Below are 22,774 nucleotides of genomic sequence, written 5' to 3' on the forward strand. Positions count from 1 at the left end.
TTCCCCGCCTCTGATTTCCCGTGTTTGATTCCCTGCCTCTGATTCCCCGCCTCTGATTCCCCATCTCTGATTCACCGCCTTTGATTCGCCACCTCTGATTCCACATATTTGATTCCCCACCTCTGTTTCCCCGCCTCTGATTCCCCGCCTCTGATTCTCCATATCTCATTCCCCGCCTCTGAATCCCCATCTCTGATTCCCGGACTCTGATTCCCCACCTCTGATTCCCGGCCTCTTATTCCCAGCATCTGATTCCTGGCCTCTGATTCCCGGCCTATGATTCCCCGCTTCTGATTCTGATTCCCTGCCTCTGATTCCCCATATCTGATTCCCCGCCTCTGTTTCCACGCCTCTGATTCCCCGCCTCTGTTTCCCCATATCTAATTCCCCACCTCTGATGCCCCAACTCTGATTCCCCGCCTCTGATTCCACAGCTCTGATTCCCCGCCTCTGATTCCCCACATCCGATTCCCCATATCTGATTCCCCGCCTCTGTTTCCCCGCCCCTGATTCCCCGCCTCTGTTTCCCCATATCTGATTCCCCGCCTCTGATTCCCAACTATGATTCCCCGCCTCTTATTCCCCAGCTCTGATTCCCCGCCTCTGTTTCCCCATATCTGATGCCCCGCCTCTATTTGCCCGCCTCTGATTCCCCACCTCTGTTTCCCCATATCTGATTCCACGCCTCTGATTCCCAACTATGATTCCCTGCCTCTAATTTCCCAGCTCTGATTCCCCGCCTCTGATTCCCCGTGTCTGATTTCCTGCCTCTGATTCCCCGCCTCTGATTACCCATGTCTGATTCACCGCCTCTGATTCCCCACCTCTGATTCCCCATCTCTGATTCCGCACATCCGATTCCCTGCCTCTGATTCCCCGCCTCTGATTCACTGCCTCTGCTTCCCCAGTTCTGATTCCCCGCCTCTGATTCATCGCGTCTTATTCCCTGCTTCTGATTCTGATTCCCTGCCTCTGATTCCCCATCTCTGATTCCGCACATCTGATTCCCTGCCTCTGATTCCCCACCTCTGATTCCCCATATCTGATTCCCCGCCTCTGTTTCCCCACCTCTGATTCCCCGCCTCTGTTTCCCCATATCTAAGTCCCCGCCTCTGATTCCCCAACTCTGATTCCCCACCTCTGATTCCCCAGCTCTCATTCCCCGCCTCTGATCCCCGCAACTGATTCCCTGCATCTGATTCCCAGCCTCTGATTCCCTGCCTCTGATTCCCAACCTCTGATTCCCCACCTCTGATTCCGCACATCTGATTACCTGCCTCTGATTCCCCACCTCTGATTCCGCACATCTGATTACCTGCCTCTGATTCCCCACCTCTGATTCCCCATATCTGATTCCTCGCCTCTGTTTCCCCGCCTCTGATTCCCCGCCTCTGATTCCCCAGCTCTGATTCCCCGCCTCTGATTTTCCGTGTTTGATTCCCTGCCTCTGATTCCCGGCCTCTGATTCCCCATCTCTGATTCACCGCCTTTGATTCGCCACCTCTGATTCCCCATATCTGATTCCCCTCCTCTGTTTCCCCGCCTCTGATTCCCCGCCTCTGATTCCCCATATCTCATTCCCCGCCTCTGAATCCCCATCTCTGATTCCCGGACTCTGATTCCCCACCTCTGATTCCCAGCCTCTTATTCCCGGCATCTGATTCCGGCCTCTGATTCCCGGCCTCTGATTCCCTGCTTCTGATTCCCCATCTCTGATTCCGCAAATCTAATTCCCTGCCTCTGATTCCCCACCTCTGATTCCCCATATCTGATTCCCCGCCTCTGTTTCCCGGCCTCTGATTCCCCGCTTCTGATTCTGATTCCCTGCCTCTGATTCCCCATCTCTGATTCCGCACATCTGATTCCCTGCCTCTGATTCCCAACCTCTGATTCCCCATCTCTGATTCATCGCCTTTGATTCGCCACCTCTGATTCCCCATATCTGATTCCTCGCCTCTGTTTCCCCGCCTCTGATTCCCCGCCTCTGATTCCCCATATCTCATTCCCCGCCTCTGATTCCCCATCTCTGATTCCCGGACTCTGATTCCCCACCTCTGATTCCCGGCCTCTTATTCCCGGCATCTGATTCCGGCCTCTGATTCCCGGCCTCTGATTCCCTGCTTCTGATTCCCCATCTCTGATTCCGCACATCTGATTCCCTGCCTCTGATTCCCCACCTCTGATTCCCCATATCTGATTTCCCGCCTCTGTTTCCCCGCCTCTGATTCCCCGCCTCTGTTTCCCCATATCTAATTCCCAACCTCTGATGCCCCAACTCTGATTCCCTGCCTCTGATTCCCCGCGTTCTATTCCCTGCCTCTGATTCCCCGCCTGTGATTCCCCATCTCTGATTCACTACCTCTGATTCCCCACCTCTGATTCCCCATATCTGATTCCCCGCCTCTGAATCCCCAACTCTGATTCCCTGCCTCTGATTCCCCAGCTCTGATTCCCCGCCTTTGATTCCCCCGTCTGATTCCCAGCCTCTGAAACCCCGTGTCTGATTTCTTGCCTCTGATTCCCCGCCTCTGATTCCCCATCTCTGATTCACAGCCTCTGATTCCCCACCTCTGATTCCCCATCTCTGATTCCGCACATCTGATTCCCTGCCTCTGATTCCCCGACTCTGATCCCCACCTCTGATTCCCCAGCTCTGATTCCCCGCCTCTGATTCCCCAACTCTGATTCCCCGCCTCTGATTCCCCAGCTCTGATTCCCCGCCTCTGATTCCCCGTGTTTGATTCCCTGCCTCTGATTCCCCGCCTCTGATTCCCCATCTCTGATTCACCGCCTTTGATTCGCCACCTCTGATATCCCATATCTGATTCCTCGCCTCTGTTTCCTCGCCTCTGATTCCCCGCCTCTGATTCCCCAGCTCTGATTCCCCGCCTCTGATTTTCCATGTTTGATTCCCTGCCTGGGATTCCCCAGCTCTGATTCCCCGCCTTTGATTCCCCCGTCTGATTCCCAGCCTCTGAAACCCCGTGTCTGATTTCTTGCCTCTGATTCCCCGCCTCTGATTCCCCATCTCTGATTCACAGCCTCTGATTCCCCACCTCTGATTCCCCATCTCTGATTCCGCACATCTGATTCCCTGCCTCTGATTCCCCGACTCTGATGCCCACCTCTGATTCCCCAGCTCTGATTCCCCGCCTCTGATTCCCCAACTCTGATTCCCCGCCTCTGATTCCCCAGCTCTGATTCCCCGCCTCTGATTCCCCGTGTTTGATTCCCTGCCTCTGATTCCCCGCCTCTGATTCCCCATCTCTGATTCACCGCCTTTGATTCGCCACCTCTGATTCCCCATATCTGATTCCTCGCCTCTGTTTCCCCGCCTCTGATTCCCCACCTCTGATTCCCCAGCTCTGATTCCCCGCCTCTGATTTTCCGTGTTTGATTCCCTGCCTCTGATTCCCGGCCTCTGATTCCCCATCCCTGATTCACCGCCTTTGATTCGCCACCTCTGATTCCCCATATCTGATTCCCCGCCTCTGTTTCCCCGCCTCTGATTCCCCGCCTCTGATTCCCCAGCTCTGACTCCCCGCCTCTGATTCCCCAGCTCTGATTCCCCGCCTCTGATTCCCCGTGTTTGATTCCCTGCCTCTGATTCCCCGCCTCTGATTCCCCATCTCTGATTCACCGCCTTTGATTCGCCACCTCTGATTCCCCATATCTGATTCCTCGCCTCTGTTTCCCCGCCTCTGATTCCCCGCCTCTGATTCCCCAGCTCTGATTCGCCGCCTCTGATTTTCCGTGTTTGATTCCCTGCCTCTGATTCCCGGCCTCTGATTCCCCATCTCTGATTCACCGCCTTTGATTCGCCACCTCTGATTCCCCATATCTGATTCCCCGCCTCTGTTTCCCCGCCTCTGATTCCCCGCCTCTGATTCCCCAGCTCTGATTCCCCGCCTCTGATTCCCTGTGTTTGATTCCCTGCCTCTGATTCCCCGCCTCTGATTCCCCATCTCTGATTCACCGCCTTTGATTCGCCACCTCTGATTCCCCATATCTGATTCCTCGCCTCTGTTTCCCCGCCTCTGATTCCCCGCATCTGATTCCCCAGCTCTGATTCCCCGCCTCTGATTTTCCGTGTTTGATTCCCTGCCTCTGATTCCCGGCCTCTGATTCCCCATCTCTGATTCACCGCCTTTGATTCGCCACCTCTGATTCTCCATATCTGATTCCTCGCCTCTGTTTCCCCGCCTCTGATTCCCCGCCTCTGATTCCCCAGCTCTGATTCCCCGCCTCTGATTTTCCGTGTTTGATTCCCTGCCTCTGATTCCCGGCCTCTGATTCCCCATATCTGATTCCCCGCCTCTGAATCCCCAACTCTAATTCCCTGCCTCTGATTCCCCAGCTCTGATTCCCCGCCTTTGATTCCCCCGTCTGATTCCCAGCCTCTGAAACCCCGTGTCTGATTTCTTGCCTCTGATTCACCGCCTCTGATTCCCCATCTCTGATTCACAGCCTCTGATTCCCCACCTCTGATTCCCAATCTCTGATTCCGCACATCTGATTCCCTGCCTCTGATTCCCCGACTCTGATCCCCACCTCTGATTCCCCAGCTCTGATTCCCCGCCTCTGATTCCCCAACTCTGATTCCCCGCCTCTGATTCCCCAGCTCTGATTCCCCACCTCTGATTCCCCGTGTTTGATTCCCTGCCTCTGATTCCCCGCCTCTGATTCCCCATCTCTGATTCACCGCCTTTGATTCGCCACCTCTGATTCCCCATATCTGATTCCTCGCCTCTGTTTCCCCGCCTCTGATTCCCCGCCTCTGATTCCCCAGCTCTGATTCCCCGCCTCTGATTTTCCGTGTTTGATTCCCTGCCTCTGATTCCCCAGCTCTGATTCCCCGCCTTTGATTCCCCCGTCTGATTCCCAGCTTCTGAAACCCCGTGTCTGATTTCTTGCCTCTGATTCCCCGCCTCTGATTCCCCATCTCTGATTCACAGCCTCTGATTCCCCACCTCTGATTCCCCATCTCTGATTCCGCACATCTGATTCCCTGCCTCTGATTCCCCGACTCTGATCCCCACCTCTGATTCCCCAGCTCTGATTCCCCGCCTCTGATTCCCCAACTCTGATTCCCCGCCTCTGATTCCCCAGCTCTGATTCCCCGCCTCTGATTCCCCGTGTTTGATTCCCTGCCTCTGATTCCCCGCCTCTGATTCCCCATCTCTGATTCACCACCTTTGATTCGCCACCTCTGATTCCCCATATCTGATTCCTCGCCTCTGTTTCCCCGCCTCTGATTCCCCGCCTCTGATTCCCCAGCTCTGATTCCCCGCCTCTGATTTTCCGTGTTTGATTCCCTGCCTCTGATTCCCGGCCTCTGATTCCCCATCTCTGATTCACTACCTCTGATTCCCCACCTCTGATTCCCCATATCTGATTCCCCGCCTCTGAATCCCCAACTCTGATTCCCTGCCTCTGATTCCCCAGCTCTGATTCCCCGCCTTTGATTCCCCCGTCTGATTCCCAGCCTCTGAAACCCCGTGTCTGATTTCTTGCCTCTGATTCCCCGCCTCTGATTCCCCATCTCTGATTCACAGCCTCTGATTCCCCACCTCTGATTCCCCATCTCTGATTCCGCACATCTGATTCCCTGCCTCTGATTCCCCGACTCTGATCCCCACCTCTGATTCCCCAGCTCTGATTCCCCGCCTCTGATTCCCCAACTCTGATTCCCCGCCTCTGATTCCCCAGCTCTGATTCCCCGCCTCTGATTCCCCGTGTTTGATTCCCTGCCTCTGATTCCCCGCCTCTGATTCCCCATCTCTGATTCACCGCCTTTGATTCGCCACCTCTGATACCCCATATCTGATTCCTCGCCTCTGTTTCCCCGCCTCTGATTCCCCGCCTCTGATTCCCCAGCTCTGATTCCCCGCCTCTGATTTTCCATGTTTGATTCCCTGCCTGGGATTCCCCAGCTCTGATTCCCCGCCTTTGATTCCCCCGTCTGATTCCCAGCCTCTGAAACCCCGTGTCTGATTTCTTGCCTCTGATTCCCCGCCTCTGATTCCCCATCTCTGATTCACAGCCTCTGATTCCCCACCTCTGATTCCCCATCTCTGATTCCGCACATCTGATTCCCTGCCTCTGATTCCCCGACTCTGATGCCCACCTCTGATTCCCCAGCTCTGATTCCCCGCCTCTGATTCCCCAACTCTGATTCCCCGCCTCTGATTCCCCAGCTCTGATTCCCCGCCTCTGATTCCCCATGTTTGATTCCCTGCCTCTGATTCCCCGCCTCTGATTCCCCATCTCTGATTCACCGCCTTTGATTCGCCACCTCTGATTCCCCATATCTGATTCCTCGCCTCTGTTTCCCCGCCTCTGATTCCCCACCTCTGATTCCCCAGCTCTGATTCCCCGCCTCTGATTTTCCGTGTTTGATTCCCTGCCTCTGATTCCCGGCCTCTGATTCCCCATCCCTGATTCACCGCCTTTGATTCGCCACCTCTGATTCCCCATATCTGATTCCCCGCCTCTGTTTCCCCGCCTCTGATTCCCCGCCTCTGATTCCCCAGCTCTGACTCCCCGCCTCTGATTCCCCAGCTCTGATTCCCCGCCTCTGATTCCCCGTGTTTGATTCCCTGCCTCTGATTCCCCGCCTCTGATTCCCCATCTCTGATTCACCGCCTTTGATTCGCCACCTCTGATTCCCCATATCTGATTCCTCGCCTCTGTTTCCCCGCCTCTGATTCCCCGCCTCTGATTCCCCAGCTCTGATTCCCCGCCTCTGATTTTCCGTGTTTGATTCCCTGCCTCTGATTCCCGGCCTCTGATTCCCCATCTCTGATTCACCGCCTTTGATTCGCCACCTCTGATTCCCCATATCTGATTCCCCGCCTCTGTTTCCCCGCCTCTGATTCCCCGCCTCTGATTCCCCAGCTCTGATTCCCCGCCTCTGATTCCCCGTGTTTGATTCCCTGCCTCTGATTCCCCGCCTGTGATTCCCCATCTCTGATTCACCGCCTTTGATTCGCCACCTCTGATTCCCCATATCTGATTCCTCGCCTCTGTTTCCCCGCCTCTGATTCCCCGCATCTGATTCCCCAGCTCTGATTCCCCGCCTCTGATTTTCCGTGTTTGATTCCCTGCCTCTGATTCCCGGCCTCTGATTCCCCATCTCTGATTCACCGCCTTTGATTCGCCACCTCTGATTCTCCATATCTGATTCCTCGCCTCTGTTTCCCCGCCTCTGATTCCCCGCCTCTGATTCCCCAGCTCTGATTCCCCGCCTCTGATTTTCCGTGTTTGATTCCCTGCCTCTGATTCCCGGCCTCTGATTCCCCATATCTGATTCCCCGCCTCTGAATCCCCAACTCTAATTCCCTGCCTCTGATTCCCCAGCTCTGATTCCCCGCCTTTGATTCCCCCGTCTGATTCCCAGCCTCTGAAACCCCGTGTCTGATTTCTTGCCTCTGATTCACCGCCTCTGATTCCCCATCTCTGATTCACAGCCTCTGATTCCCCACCTCTGATTCCCAATCTCTGATTCCGCACATCTGATTCCCTGCCTCTGATTCCCCGACTCTGATCCCCACCTCTGATTCCCCAGCTCTGATTCCCCGCCTCTGATTCCCCAACTCTGATTCCCCGCCTCTGATTCCCCAGCTCTGATTCCCCACCTCTGATTCCCCGTGTTTGATTCCCTGCCTCTGATTCCCCGCCTCTGATTCCCCATCTCTGATTCACCGCCTTTGATTCGCCACCTCTGATTCCCCATATCTGATTCCTCGCCTCTGTTTCCCCGCCTCTGATTCCCCGCCTCTGATTCCCCAGCTCTGATTCCCCGCCTCTGATTTTCCGTGTTTGATTCCCTGCCTCTGATTCCCCAGCTCTGATTCCCCGCCTTTGATTCCCCCGTCTGATTCCCAGCTTCTGAAACCCCGTGTCTGATTTCTTGCCTCTGATTCCCCGCCTCTGATTCCCCATCTCTGATTCACAGCCTCTGATTCCCCACCTCTGATTCCCCATCTCTGATTCCGCACATCTGATTCCCTGCCTCTGATTCCCCGACTCTGATCCCCACCTCTGATTCCCCAGCTCTGATTCCCCGCCTCTGATTCCCCAACTCTGATTCCCCGCCTCTGATTCCCCAGCTCTGATTCCCCGCCTCTGATTCCCCGTGTTTGATTCCCTGCCTCTGATTCCCCGCCTCTGATTCCCCATCTCTGATTCACCACCTTTGATTCGCCACCTCTGATTCCCCATATCTGATTCCTCGCCTCTGTTTCCCCGCCTCTGATTCCCCGCCTCTGATTCCCCAGCTCTGATTCCCCGCCTCTGATTTTCCGTGTTTGATTCCCTGCCTCTGATTCCCGGCCTCTGATTCCCCATCTCTGATTCACCGCCTTTGATTCGCCACCTCTGATTCCCCATATCTGATTCCCCGCCTCTGTTTCCCCGCCTCTGATTCCCCGCTTCTGATTCCCCATATCTCATTCCCCGCCTCTGAATCCCCATCTCTGATTCCCGGACTCTGATTCCCCACCTCTGATTCCCGGCCTCTTATTCCCGGCATCTGATTCCGGCCTCTGATTCCCGGCCTCTGATTCCCTGCTTCTGATTCTGATTCCCTGCCTCTGATTCCCCATCTCTGATTCCGCACATCTGATTCCCTGCCTCTGATTCCCCGCCTCTGATTCCCCGCCTCTGTTTCCCAATATCTAAGTCCCCGCCTCTGATTCCCCAACTCTGATTCCCCACCTCTGATTCCCCAGCTCTGATTCCACCCCTCTGATTCCCCGCATCTGATTCCCTGCATCTGATTCCAAGCCTCTGATTCCCTGCCTCTGATTCCCAACCTCTGATTCCCCACCTCTGATTCAGCACATCTGATTCCCTGCCTCTGATTCCCCGACTCTGATCCCCACCTCTGATTCCCAATCTCTGATTCCCGGACTCTGATTCCCCACCTCTGATTCCCGGCCTCTGATTCCCTGCTTCTGATTCCCCATCTCTGATTCCGCAAATTTAATTCCCTGCCTCTGATTCCCCACCTCTGATTCCCCATATCTGATTCCCCGCCTCTGTTTCCCGGCCTCTGATTCCCCGCTTCTGATTCTGATTCCCTGCCTCTGATTCCCCATCTCTGATTCCGCACATCTGATTCCCTGCCTCTGATTCCCCACCTCTGATTCCCCATATCTGATTTCCCGCCTCTGTTTCCCCGCCTCTGATTCCCCGCCTCTGTTTCCCCATATCTAATTCCCAACCTCTGATGCCCCAACTCTGATTCCCTGCCTCTGATTCCCCGCGTTCTATTCCCTGCCTCTGATTCCCCGCCTGTGATTCCCCATCTCTGATTCACTACCTCTGATTCCCCACCTCTGATTCCCCATATCTGATTCCCCGCCTCTGAATCCCCAACTCTGATTCCCTGCCTCTGATTCCCCAGCTCTGATTCCCCGCCTTTGATTCCCCCGTCTGATTCCCAGCCTCTGAAACCCCGTGTCTGATTTCTTGCCTCTGATTCCCCGCCTCTGATTCCCCATCTCTGATTCACAGCCTCTGATTCCCCACCTCTGATTCCCCATCTCTGATTCCGCACATCTGATTCCCTGCCTCTGATTCCCCGACTCTGATCCCCACCTCTGATTCCCCAGCTCTGATTCCCCGCCTCTGATTCCCCAACTCTGATTCCCCGCCTCTGATTCCCCAGCTCTGATTCCCCGCCTCTGATTCCCCGTGTTTGATTCCCTGCCTCTGATTCCCCGCCTCTGATTCCCCATCTCTGATTCACCGCCTTTGATTCGCCACCTCTGATACCCCATATCTGATTCCTCGCCTCTGTTTCCCCGCCTCTGATTCCCCGCCTCTGATTCCCCAGCTCTGATTCCCCGCCTCTGATTTTCCATGTTTGATTCCCTGCCTGGGATTCCCCAGATCTGATTCCCCGCCTTTGATTCCCCCGTCTGATTCCCAGCCTCTGAAACCCCGTGTCTGATTTCTTGCCTCTGATTCCCCGCCTCTGATTCCCCATCTCTGATTCACAGCCTCTGATTCCCCACCTCTGATTCCCCATCTCTGATTCCGCACATCTGATTCCCTGCCTCTGATTCCCCGACTCTGATGCCCACCTCTGATTCCCCAGCTCTGATTCCCCGCCTCTGATTCCCCAACTCTGATTCCCCGCCTCTGATTCCCCAGCTCTGATTCCCCGCCTCTGATTTTCCGTGTTTGATTCCCTGCCTCTGATTCCCGGCCTCTGATTCCCCATATCTGATTCCCCGCCTCTGAATCCCCAACTCTAATTCCCTGCCTCTGATTCCCCAGCTCTGATTCCCCGCCTTTGATTCCCCCGTCTGATTCCCAGCCTCTGAAACCCCGTGTCTGATTTCTTGCCTCTGATTCACCGCCTCTGATTCCCCATCTCTGATTCACAGCCTCTGATTCCCCACCTCTGATTCCCAATCTCTGATTCCGCACATCTGATTCCCTGCCTCTGATTCCCCGACTCTGATCCCCACCTCTGATTCCCCAGCTCTGATTCCCCGCCTCTGATTCCCCAACTCTGATTCCCCGCCTCTGATTCCCCAGCTCTGATTCCCCACCTCTGATTCCCCGTGTTTGATTCCCTGCCTCTGATTCCCCGCCTCTGATTCCCCATCTCTGATTCACCGCCTTTGATTCGCCACCTCTGATTCCCCATATCTGATTCCTCGCCTCTGTTTCCCCGCCTCTGATTCCCCGCCTCTGATTCCCCAGCTCTGATTCCCCGCCTCTGATTTTCCGTGTTTGATTCCCTGCCTCTGATTCCCCAGCTCTGATTCCCCGCCTTTGATTCCCCCGTCTGATTCCCAGCTTCTGAAACCCCGTGTCTGATTTCTTGCCTCTGATTCCCCGCCTCTGATTCCCCATCTCTGATTCACAGCCTCTGATTCCCCACCTCTGATTCCCCATCTCTGATTCCGCACATCTGATTCCCTGCCTCTGATTCCCCGACTCTGATCCCCACCTCTGATTCCCCAGCTCTGATTCCCCGCCTCTGATTCCCCAACTCTGATTCCCCGCCTCTGATTCCCCAGCTCTGATTCCCCGCCTCTGATTCCCCGTGTTTGATTCCCTGCCTCTGATTCCCCGCCTCTGATTCCCCATCTCTGATTCACCACCTTTGATTCGCCACCTCTGATTCCCCATATCTGATTCCTCGCCTCTGTTTCCCCGCCTCTGATTCCCCGCCTCTGATTCCCCAGCTCTGATTCCCCGCCTCTGATTTTCCGTGTTTGATTCCCTGCCTCTGATTCCCGGCCTCTGATTCCCCATCTCTGATTCACTACCTCTGATTCCCCACCTCTGATTCCCCATATCTGATTCCCCGCCTCTGAATCCCCAACTCTGATTCCCTGCCTCTGATTCCCCAGCTCTGATTCCCCGCCTTTGATTCCCCCGTCTGATTCCCAGCCTCTGAAACCCCGTGTCTGATTTCTTGCCTCTGATTCCCCGCCTCTGATTCCCCATCTCTGATTCACAGCCTCTGATTCCCCACCTCTGATTCCCCATCTCTGATTCCGCACATCTGATTCCCTGCCTCTGATTCCCCGACTCTGATCCCCACCTCTGATTCCCCAGCTCTGATTCCCCGCCTCTGATTCCCCAACTCTGATTCCCCGCCTCTGATTCCCCAGCTCTGATTCCCCGCCTCTGATTCCCCGTGTTTGATTCCCTGCCTCTGATTCCCCGCCTCTGATTCCCCATCTCTGATTCACCGCCTTTGATTCGCCACCTCTGATACCCCATATCTGATTCCTCGCCTCTGTTTCCCCGCCTCTGATTCCCCGCCTCTGATTCCCCAGCTCTGATTCCCCGCCTCTGATTTTCCATGTTTGATTCCCTGCCTGGGATTCCCCAGCTCTGATTCCCCGCCTTTGATTCCCCCGTCTGATTCCCAGCCTCTGAAACCCCGTGTCTGATTTCTTGCCTCTGATTCCCCGCCTCTGATTCCCCATCTCTGATTCACAGCCTCTGATTCCCCACCTCTGATTCCCCATCTCTGATTCCGCACATCTGATTCCCTGCCTCTGATTCCCCGACTCTGATGCCCACCTCTGATTCCCCAGCTCTGATTCCCCGCCTCTGATTCCCCAACTCTGATTCCCCGCCTCTGATTCCCCAGCTCTGATTCCCCGCCTCTGATTCCCCGTGTTTGATTCCCTGCCTCTGATTCCCCGCCTCTGATTCCCCATCTCTGATTCACCGCCTTTGATTCGCCACCTCTGATTCCCCATATCTGATTCCTCGCCTCTGTTTCCCCGCCTCTGATTCCCCACCTCTGATTCCCCAGCTCTGATTCCCCGCCTCTGATTTTCCGTGTTTGATTCCCTGCCTCTGATTCCCGGCCTCTGATTCCCCATCCCTGATTCACCGCCTTTGATTCGCCACCTCTGATTCCCCATATCTGATTCCCCGCCTCTGTTTCCCCGCCTCTGATTCCCCGCCTCTGATTCCCCAGCTCTGACTCCCCGCCTCTGATTCCCCAGCTCTGATTCCCCGCCTCTGATTCCCCGTGTTTGATTCCCTGCCTCTGATTCCCCGCCTCTGATTCCCCATCTCTGATTCACCGCCTTTGATTCGCCACCTCTGATTCCCCATATCTGATTCCTCGCCTCTGTTTCCCCGCCTCTGATTCCCCGCCTCTGATTCCCCAGCTCTGATTCCCCGCCTCTGATTTTCCGTGTTTGATTCCCTGCCTCTGATTCCCGGCCTCTGATTCCCCATCTCTGATTCACCGCCTTTGATTCGCCACCTCTGATTCCCCATATCTGATTCCCCGCCTCTGTTTCCCCGCCTCTGATTCCCCGCCTCTGATTCCCCAGCTCTGATTCCCCGCCTCTGATTCCCCGTGTTTGATTCCCTGCCTCTGATTCCCCGCCTCTGTTTCCCAATATCTAAGTCCCCGCCTCTGATTCCCCAACTCTGATTCCCCACCTCTGATTCCCCAGCTCTGATTCCACCCCTCTGATTCCCCGCATCTGATTCCCTGCATCTGATTCCAAGCCTCTGATTCCCTGCCTCTGATTCCCAACCTCTGATTCCCCACCTCTGATTCAGCACATCTGATTCCCTGCCTCTGATTCCCCGACTCTGATCCCCACCTCTGATTCCCAATCTCTGATTCCCGGACTCTGATTCCCCACCTCTGATTCCCGGCCTCTGATTCCCTGCTTCTGATTCCCCATCTCTGATTCCGCAAATTTAATTCCCTGCCTCTGATTCCCCACCTCTGATTCCCCATATCTGATTCCCCGCCTCTGTTTCCCGGCCTCTGATTCCCCGCTTCTGATTCTGATTCCCTGCCTCTGATTCCCCATCTCTGATTCCGCACATCTGATTCCCTGCCTCTGATTCCCCACCTCTGATTCCCCATATCTGAATTCCCGCCTCTGTTTCCCCGCCTCTGATTCCCCGCCTCTGTTTCCCCATATCTAATTCCCAACCTCTGATGCCCCAACTCTGATTCCCTGCCTCTGATTCCCCGCGTTCTATTCCCTGCCTCTGATTCCCCGCCTGTGATTCCCCATCTCTGATTCACTACCTCTGATTCCCCACCTCTGATTCCCCATATCTGATTCCCCGCCTCTGAATCCCCAACTCTGATTCCCTGCCTCTGATTCCCCAGCTCTGATTCCCCGCCTTTGATTCCCCCGTCTGATTCCCAGCCTCTGAAACCCCGTGTCTGATTTCTTGCCTCTGATTCCCCGCCTCTGATTCCCCATCTCTGATTCACAGCCTCTGATTCCCCACCTCTGATTCCCCATCTCTGATTCCGCACATCTGATTCCCTGCCTCTGATTCCCCGACTCTGATCCCCACCTCTGATTCCCCAGCTCTGATTCCCCGCCTCTGATTCCCCAACTCTGATTCCCCGCCTCTGATTCCCCAGCTCTGATTCCCCGCCTCTGATTCCCCGTGTTTGATTCCCTGCCTCTGATTCCCCGCCTCTGATTCCCCATCTCTGATTCACCGCCTTTGATTCGCCACCTCTGATACCCCATATCTGATTCCTCGCCTCTGTTTCCCCGCCTCTGATTCCCCGCCTCTGATTCCCCAGCTCTGATTCCCCGCCTCTGATTTTCCATGTTTGATTCCCTGCCTGGGATTCCCCAGATCTGATTCCCCGCCTTTGATTCCCCCGTCTGATTCCCAGCCTCTGAAACCCCGTGTCTGTTTTCTTGCCTCTGATTCCCCGCCTCTGATTCCCCATCTCTGATTCACAGCCTCTGATTCCCCACCTCTGATTCCCCATCTCTGATTCCGCACATCTGATTCCCTGCCTCTGATTCCCCGACTCTGATGCCCACCTCTGATTCCCCAGCTCTGATTCCCCGCCTCTGATTCCCCAACTCTGATTCCCCGCCTCTGATTCCCCAGCTCTGATTCCCCGCCTCTGATTTTCCGTGTTTGATTCCCTGCCTCTGATTCCCGGCCTCTGATTCCCCATATCTGATTCCCCGCCTCTGAATCCCCAACTCTAATTCCCTGCCTCTGATTCCCCAGCTCTGATTCCCCGCCTTTGATTCCCCCGTCTGATTCCCAGCCTCTGAAACCCCGTGTCTGATTTCTTGCCTCTGATTCACCGCCTCTGATTCCCCATCTCTGATTCACAGCCTCTGATTCCCCACCTCTGATTCCCAATCTCTGATTCCGCACATCTGATTCCCTGCCTCTGATTCCCCGACTCTGATCCCCACCTCTGATTCCCCAGCTCTGATTCCCCGCCTCTGATTCCCCAACTCTGATTCCCCGCCTCTGATTCCCCAGCTCTGATTCCCCACCTCTGATTCCCCGTGTTTGATTCCCTGCCTCTGATTCCCCGCCTCTGATTCCCCATCTCTGATTCACCGCCTTTGATTCGCCACCTCTGATTCCCCATATCTGATTCCTCGCCTCTGTTTCCCCGCCTCTGATTCCCCGCCTCTGATTCCCCAGCTCTGATTCCCCGCCTCTGATTTTCCGTGTTTGATTCCCTGCCTCTGATTCCCCAGCTCTGATTCCCCGCCTTTGATTCCCCCGTCTGATTCCCAGCTTCTGAAACCCCGTGTCTGATTTCTTGCCTCTGATTCCCCGCCTCTGATTCCCCATCTCTGATTCACAGCCTCTGATTCCCCACCTCTGATTCCCCATCTCTGATTCCGCACATCTGATTCCCTGCCTCTGATTCCCCGACTCTGATCCCCACCTCTGATTCCCCAGCTCTGATTCCCCGCCTCTGATTCCCCAACTCTGATTCCCCGCCTCTGATTCCCCAGCTCTGATTCCCCGCCTCTGATTCCCCGTGTTTGATTCCCTGCCTCTGATTCCCCGCCTCTGATTCCCCATCTCTGATTCACCACCTTTGATTCGCCACCTCTGATTCCCCATATCTGATTCCTCGCCTCTGTTTCCCCGCCTCTGATTCCCCGCCTCTGATTCCCCAGCTCTGATTCCCCGCCTCTGATTTTCCGTGTTTGATTCCCTGCCTCTGATTCCCGGCCTCTGATTCCCCATCTCTGATTCACTACCTCTGATTCCCCACCTCTGATTCCCCATATCTGATTCCCCGCCTCTGAATCCCCAACTCTGATTCCCTGCCTCTGATTCCCCAGCTCTGATTCCCCGCCTTTGATTCCCCCGTCTGATTCCCAGCCTCTGAAACCCCGTGTCTGATTTCTTGCCTCTGATTCCCCGCCTCTGATTCCCCATCTCTGATTCACAGCCTCTGATTCCCCACCTCTGATTCCCCATCTCTGATTCCGCACATCTGATTCCCTGCCTCTGATTCCCCGACTCTGATCCCCACCTCTGATTCCCCAGCTCTGATTCCCCGCCTCTGATTCCCCAACTCTGATTCCCCGCCTCTGATTCCCCAGCTCTGATTCCCCGCCTCTGATTCCCCGTGTTTGATTCCCTGCCTCTGATTCCCCGCCTCTGATTCCCCATCTCTGATTCACCGCCTTTGATTCGCCACCTCTGATACCCCATATCTGATTCCTCGCCTCTGTTTCCCCGCCTCTGATTCCCCGCCTCTGATTCCCCAGCTCTGATTCCCCGCCTCTGATTTTCCATGTTTGATTCCCTGCCTGGGATTCCCCAGCTCTGATTCCCCGCCTTTGATTCCCCCGTCTGATTCCCAGCCTCTGAAACCCCGTGTCTGATTTCTTGCCTCTGATTCCCCGCCTCTGATTCCCCATCTCTGATTCACAGCCTCTGATTCCCCACCTCTGATTCCCCATCTCTGATTCCGCACATCTGATTCCCTGCCTCTGATTCCCCGACTCTGATGCCCACCTCTGATTCCCCAGCTCTGATTCCCCGCCTCTGATTCCCCAACTCTGATTCCCCGCCTCTGATTCCCCAGCTCTGATTCCCCGCCTCTGATTCCCCGTGTTTGATTCCCTGCCTCTGATTCCCCGCCTCTGATTCCCCATCTCTGATTCACCGCCTTTGATTCGCCACCTCTGATTCCCCATATCTGATTCCTCGCCTCTGTTTCCCCGCCTCTGATTCCCCACCTCTGATTCCCCAGCTCTGATTCCCCGCCTCTGATTTTCCGTGTTTGATTCCCTGCCTCTGATTCCCGGCCTCTGATTCCCCATCCCTGATTCACCGCCTTTGATTCGCCACCTCTGATTCCCCATATCTGATTCCCCGCCTCTGTTTCCCCGCCTCTGATTCCCCGCCTCTGATTCCCCAGCTCTGACTCCCCGCCTCTGATTCCCCAGCTCTGATTCCCCGCCTCTGATTCCCCGTGTTTGATTCCCTGCCTCTGATTCCCCGCCTCTGATTCCCCATCTCTGATTCACCGCCTTTGATTCGCCACCTCTGATTCCCCATATCTGATTCCTCGCCTCTGTTTCCCCGCCTCTGATTCCCCGCCTCTGATTCCCCAGCTCTGATTCCCCGCCTCTGATTTTCCGTGTTTGATTCCCTGCCTCTGATTCCCGGCCTCTGATTCCCCATCTCTGATTCACCGCCTTTGATTCGCCACCTCTGATTCCCCATATCTGATTCCCCGCCTCTGTTTCCCCGCCTCTGATTCCCCGCCTCTGATTCCCCAGCTCTGATTCCCCGCCTCTGATTCCCCGTGTTTGATTCCCTGCCTCTGATTCCCCGCCTGTGATTCCCCATCTCTGATTCACCGCCTTTGATTCGCCACCTCTGATTCCCCATATCTGATTCCTCGCCTCTGTTTCCCCGCCTCTGATTCCCCGCATCTGATTCCCCAGCTCTGATTCCCCGCCTCTGATTTTCCGTGTTTGATTCCCTGCCTCTGATTCCCGGCCTCTGATTCCCCATCTCTGATTCACCGCCTTTGATTCGCCACCTCTGATTCTCCATATCTGATTCCTCGCCTCTGTTTCCCCGCCTCTGATTCCCCGCCTCTGATTCCCCAGCTCTGATTCCCCGCCTCTGATTTTCCGTGTTTGATTCCCTGCCTCTGATTCCCGGCCTCTGATTCCCCATATCTGATTCCCCGCCTCTGAATCCCCAACTCTAATTCCCTGCCTCTGATTCCCCAGCTCTGATTCCCCGCCTTTGATTCCCCCGTCTGATTCCCAGCCTCTGAAACCCCGTGTCTGATTTCTTGCCTCTGATTCACCGCCTCTGATTCCCCATCTCTGATTCACAGCCTCTGATTCCCCACCTCTGATTCCCAATCTCTGATTCCGCACATCTGATTCCCTGCCTCTGATTCCCCGACTCTGATCCCCACCTCTGATTCCCCAGCTCTGATTCCCCGCCTCTGATTCCCCAACTCTGATTCCCCGCCTCTGATTCCCCAGCTCTGATTCCCCACCTCTGATTCCCCGTGTTTGATTCCCTGCCTCTGATTCCCCGCCTCTGATTCCCCATCTCTGATTCACCGCCTTTGATTCGCCACCTCTGATTCCCCATATCTGATTCCTCGCCTCTGTTTCCCCGCCTCTGATTCCCCGCCTCTGATTCCCCAGCTCTGATTCCCCGCCTCTGATTTTCCGTGTTTGATTCCCTGCCTCTGATTCCCCAGCTCTGATTCCCCGCCTTTGATTCCCCCGTCTGATTCCCAGCTTCTGAAACCCCGTGTCTGATTTCTTGCCTCTGATTCCCCGCCTCTGATTCCCCATCTCTGATTCACAGCCTCTGATTCCCCACCTCTGATTCCCCATCTCTGATTCCGCACATCTGATTCCCTGCCTCTGATTCCCCGACTCTGATCCCCACCTCTGATTCCCCAGCTCTGATTCCCCGCCTCTGATTCCCCAACTCTGATTCCCCGCCTCTGATTCCCCAGCTCTGATTCCCCGCCTCTGATTCCCCGTGTTTGATTCCCTGCCTCTGATTCCCCGCCTCTGATTCCCCATCTCTGATTCACCACCTTTGATTCGCCACCTCTGATTCCCCATATCTGATTCCTCGCCTCTGTTTCCCCGCCTCTGATTCCCCGCCTCTGATTCCCCAGCTCTGATTCCCCGCCTCTGATTTTCCGTGTTTGATTCCCTGCCTCTGATTCCCGGCCTCTGATTCCCCATCTCTGATTCACCGCCTTTGATTCGCCACCTCTGATTCCCCATATCTGATTCCCCGCCTCTGTTTCCCCGCCTCTGATTCCCCGCTTCTGATTCCCCATATCTCATTCCCCGCCTCTGAATCCCCATCTCTGATTCCCGGACTCTGATTCCCCACCTCTGATTCCCGGCCTCTTATTCCCGGCATCTGATTCCGGCCTCTGATTCCCGGCCTCTGATTCCCTGCTTCTGATTCTGATTCCCTGCCTCTGATTCCCCATCTCTGATTCCGCACATCTGATTCCCTGCCTCTGATTCCCCGCCTCTGATTCCCCGCCTCTGTTTCCCAATATCTAAGTCCCCGCCTCTGATTCCCCAACTCTGATTCCCCACCTCTGATTCCCCAGCTCTGATTCCACCCCTCTGATTCCCCGCATCTGATTCCCTGCATCTGATTCCAAGCCTCTGATTCCCTGCCTCTGATTCCCAACCTCTGATTCCCCACCTCTGATTCAGCACATCTGATTCCCTGCCTCTGATTCCCCGACTCTGATCCCCACCTCTGATTCCCAATCTCTGATTCCCGGACTCTGATTCCCCACCTCTGATTCCCGGCCTCTGATTCCCTGCTTCTGATTCCCCATCTCTGATTCCGCAAATTTAATTCCCTGCCTCTGATTCCCCACCTCTGATTCCCCATATCTGATTCCCCGCCTCTGTTTCCCGGCCTCTGATTCCCCGCTTCTGATTCTGATTCCCTGCCTCTGATTCCCCATCTCTGATTCCGCACATCTGATTCCCTGCCTCTGATTCCCCACCTCTGATTCCCCATATCTGATTTCCCGCCTCTGTTTCCCCGCCTCTGATTCCCCGCCTCTGTTTCCCCATATCTAATTCCCAACCTCTGATGCCCCAACTCTGATTCCCTGCCTCTGATTCCCCGCGTTCTATTCCCTGCCTCTGATTCCCCGCCTGTGATTCCCCATCTCTGATTCACTACCTCTGATTCCCCACCTCTGATTCCCCATATCTGATTCCCCGCCTCTGAATCCCCAACTCTGATTCCCTGCCTCTGATTCCCCAGCTCTGATTCCCCGCCTTTGATTCCCCCGTCTGATTCCCAGCCTCTGAAACCCCGTGTCTGATTTCTTGCCTCTGATTCCCCGCCTCTGATTCCCCATCTCTGATTCACAGCCTCTGATTCCCCACCTCTGATTCCCCATCTCTGATTCCGCACATCTGATTCCCTGCCTCTGATTCCCCGACTCTGATCCCCACCTCTGATTCCCCAGCTCTGATTCCCCGCCTCTGATTCCCCAACTCTGATTCCCCGCCTCTGATTCCCCAGCTCTGATTCCCCGCCTCTGATTCCCCGTGTTTGATTCCCTGCCTCTGATTCCCCGCCTCTGATTCCCCATCTCTGATTCACCGCCTTTGATTCGCCACCTCTGATACCCCATATCTGATTCCTCGCCTCTGTTTCCCCGCCTCTGATTCCCCGCCTCTGATTCCCCAGCTCTGATTCCCCGCCTCTGATTTTCCATGTTTGATTCCCTGCCTGGGATTCCCCAGATCTGATTCCCCGCCTTTGATTCCCCCGTCTGATTCCCAGCCTCTGAAACCCCGTGTCTGATTTCTTGCCTCTGATTCCCCGCCTCTGATTCCCCATCTCTGATTCACAGCCTCTGATTCCCCACCTCTGATTCCCCATCTCTGATTCCGCACATCTGATTCCCTGCCTCTGATTCCCCGACTCTGATGCCCACCTCTGATTCCCCAGCTCTGATTCCCCGCCTCTGATTCCCCAACTCTGATTCCCCGCCTCTGATTCCCCAGCTCTGATTCCCCGCCTCTGATTCCCCGTGTTTGATTCCCTGCCTCTGATTCCCCGCCTCTGATTCCCCATCTCTGATTCACCGCCTTTGATTCGCCACCTCTGATTCCCCATATCTGATTCCTCGCCTCTGTTTCCCCGCCTCTGATTCCCCACCTCTGATTCCCCAGCTCTGATTCCCCGCCTCTGATTTTCCGTGTTTGATTCCCTGCCTCTGATTCCCGGCCTCTGATTCCCCATCCCTGATTCACCGCCTTTGATTCGCCACCTCTGATTCCCCATATCTGATTCCCCGCCTCTGTTTCCCCGCCTCTGATTCCCCGCCTCTGATTCCCCAGCTCTGACTCCCCGCCTCTGATTCCCCAGCTCTGATTCCCCGCCTCTGATTCCCCGTGTTTGATTCCCTGCCTCTGATTCCCCGCCTCTGATTCCCCATCTCTGATTCACCGCCTTTGATTCGCCACCTCTGATTCCCCATATCTGATTCCTCGCCTCTGTTTCCCCGCCTCTGATTCCCCGCCTCTGATTCCCCAGCTCTGATTCCCCGCCTCTGATTTTCCGTGTTTGATTCCCTGCCTCTGATTCCCGGCCTCTGATTCCCCATCTCTGATTCACCGCCTTTGATTCGCCACCTCTGATTCCCCATATCTGATTCCCCGCCTCTGTTTCCCCGCCTCTGATTCCCCGCCTCTGATTCCCCAGCTCTGATTCCCCGCCTCTGATTCCCCGTGTTTGATTCCCTGCCTCTGATTCCCCGCCTCTGATTCCCCATCTCTGATTCACCGCCTTTGATTCGCCACCTCTGATTCCCCATATCTGATTCCTCGCCTCTGTTTCCCCGCCTCTGATTCCCCGCATCTGATTCCCCAGCTCTGATTCCCCGCCTCTGATTTTCCGTGTTTGATTCCCTGCCTCTGATTCCCGGCCTCTGATTCCCCATCTCTGATTCACCGCCTTTGATTCGCCACCTCTGATTCTCCATATCTGATTCCTCGCCTCTGTTTCCCCGCCTCTGATTCCCCGCCTCTGATTCCCCAGCTCTGATTCCCCGCCTCTGATTTTCCGTGTTTGATTCCCTGCCTCTGATTCCCGGCCTCTGATTCCCCATATCTGATTCCCCGCCTCTGAATCCCCAACTCTGATTCCCTGCCTCTGATTCCCCAGCTCTGATTCCCCGCCTTTGATTCCCCCGTCTGATTCCCAGCCTCTGAAACCCCGTGTCTGATTTCTTGCCTCTGATTCACCGCCTCTGATTCCCCATCTCTGATTCACAGCCTCTGATTCCCCACCTCTGATTCCCAATCTCTGATTCCGCACATCTGATTCCCTGCCTCTGATTCCCCGACTCTGATCCCCACCTCTGATTCCCCAGCTCTGATTCCCCGCCTCTGATTCCCCAACTCTGATTCCCCGCCTCTGATTCCCCAGCTCTGATTCCCCGCCTCTGATTCCCCGTGTTTGATTCCCTGCCTCTGATTCCCCGCCTCTGATTCCCCATCTCTGATTCACCGCCTTTGATTCGCCACCTCTGATTCCCCATATCTGATTCCTCGCCTCTGTTTCCCCGCCTCTGATTCCCCGCCTCTGATTCCCCAGCTCTGATTCCCCGCCTCTGATTTTCCGTGTTTGATTCCCTGCCTCTGATTCCCCAGCTCTTATTCCCCGCCTTTGATTCCCCCGTCTGATTCCCAGCTTCTGAAACCCCGTGTCTGATTTCTTGCCTCTGATTCCCCGCCTCTGATTCCCCATCTCTGATTCACAGCCTCTGATTCCCCACCTCTGATTCCCCATCTCTGATTCCGCACATCTGATTCCCTGCCTCTGATTCCCCGACTCTGATCCCCACCTCTGATTCCCCAGCTCTGATTCCCCGCCTCTGATTCCCCAACTCTGATTCCCCGCCTCTGATTCCCCAGCTCTGATTCCCCGCCTCTGATTCCCCGTTTTTGATTCCCTGCCTCTGATTCCCCGCCTCTGATTCCCCATCTCTGATTCACCACCTTTGATTCGCCACCTCTGATTCCCCATATCTGATTCCGCACATCTGATTACCTGCCTCTGATTCCCCACCTCTGATTCCCCATATCTGATTCCCCGCCTCTGTTTCCCCACCTCTGATTCCCCGCCTCTGTTTCCCCATATCTAATTCCCCACCTCTGATGCCCCAACTCTGATTCCCCGCCTCTGATTCCACAGCTCTGATTCCCCGCCTCTGATTCCCCACATCCGATTCCCCATATCTGATTCCCCGCCTCTGTTTCCCCGCCCCTGATTTCCCGCCTCTGTTTCCCCATATCTGATTCCCCGCCTCTGATTCCCAACTATGAGTCCCCGCCTCTTATTCCCCAGCTCTGATTCCCCGCCTCTGTTTCCCCATATCTGATGCCCCGCCTCTATTTGCCCGCCTCTGATTCCCCGCCTCTGTTTCCCCATATCTGATTCCCCGCCTCTGATTCCCAACTAT

This window comes from Narcine bancroftii, chromosome 7, assembly GCF_036971445.1.
Source record: "Narcine bancroftii isolate sNarBan1 chromosome 7, sNarBan1.hap1, whole genome shotgun sequence".
NCBI lineage: Eukaryota > Metazoa > Chordata > Chondrichthyes > Torpediniformes > Narcinidae > Narcine > Narcine bancroftii.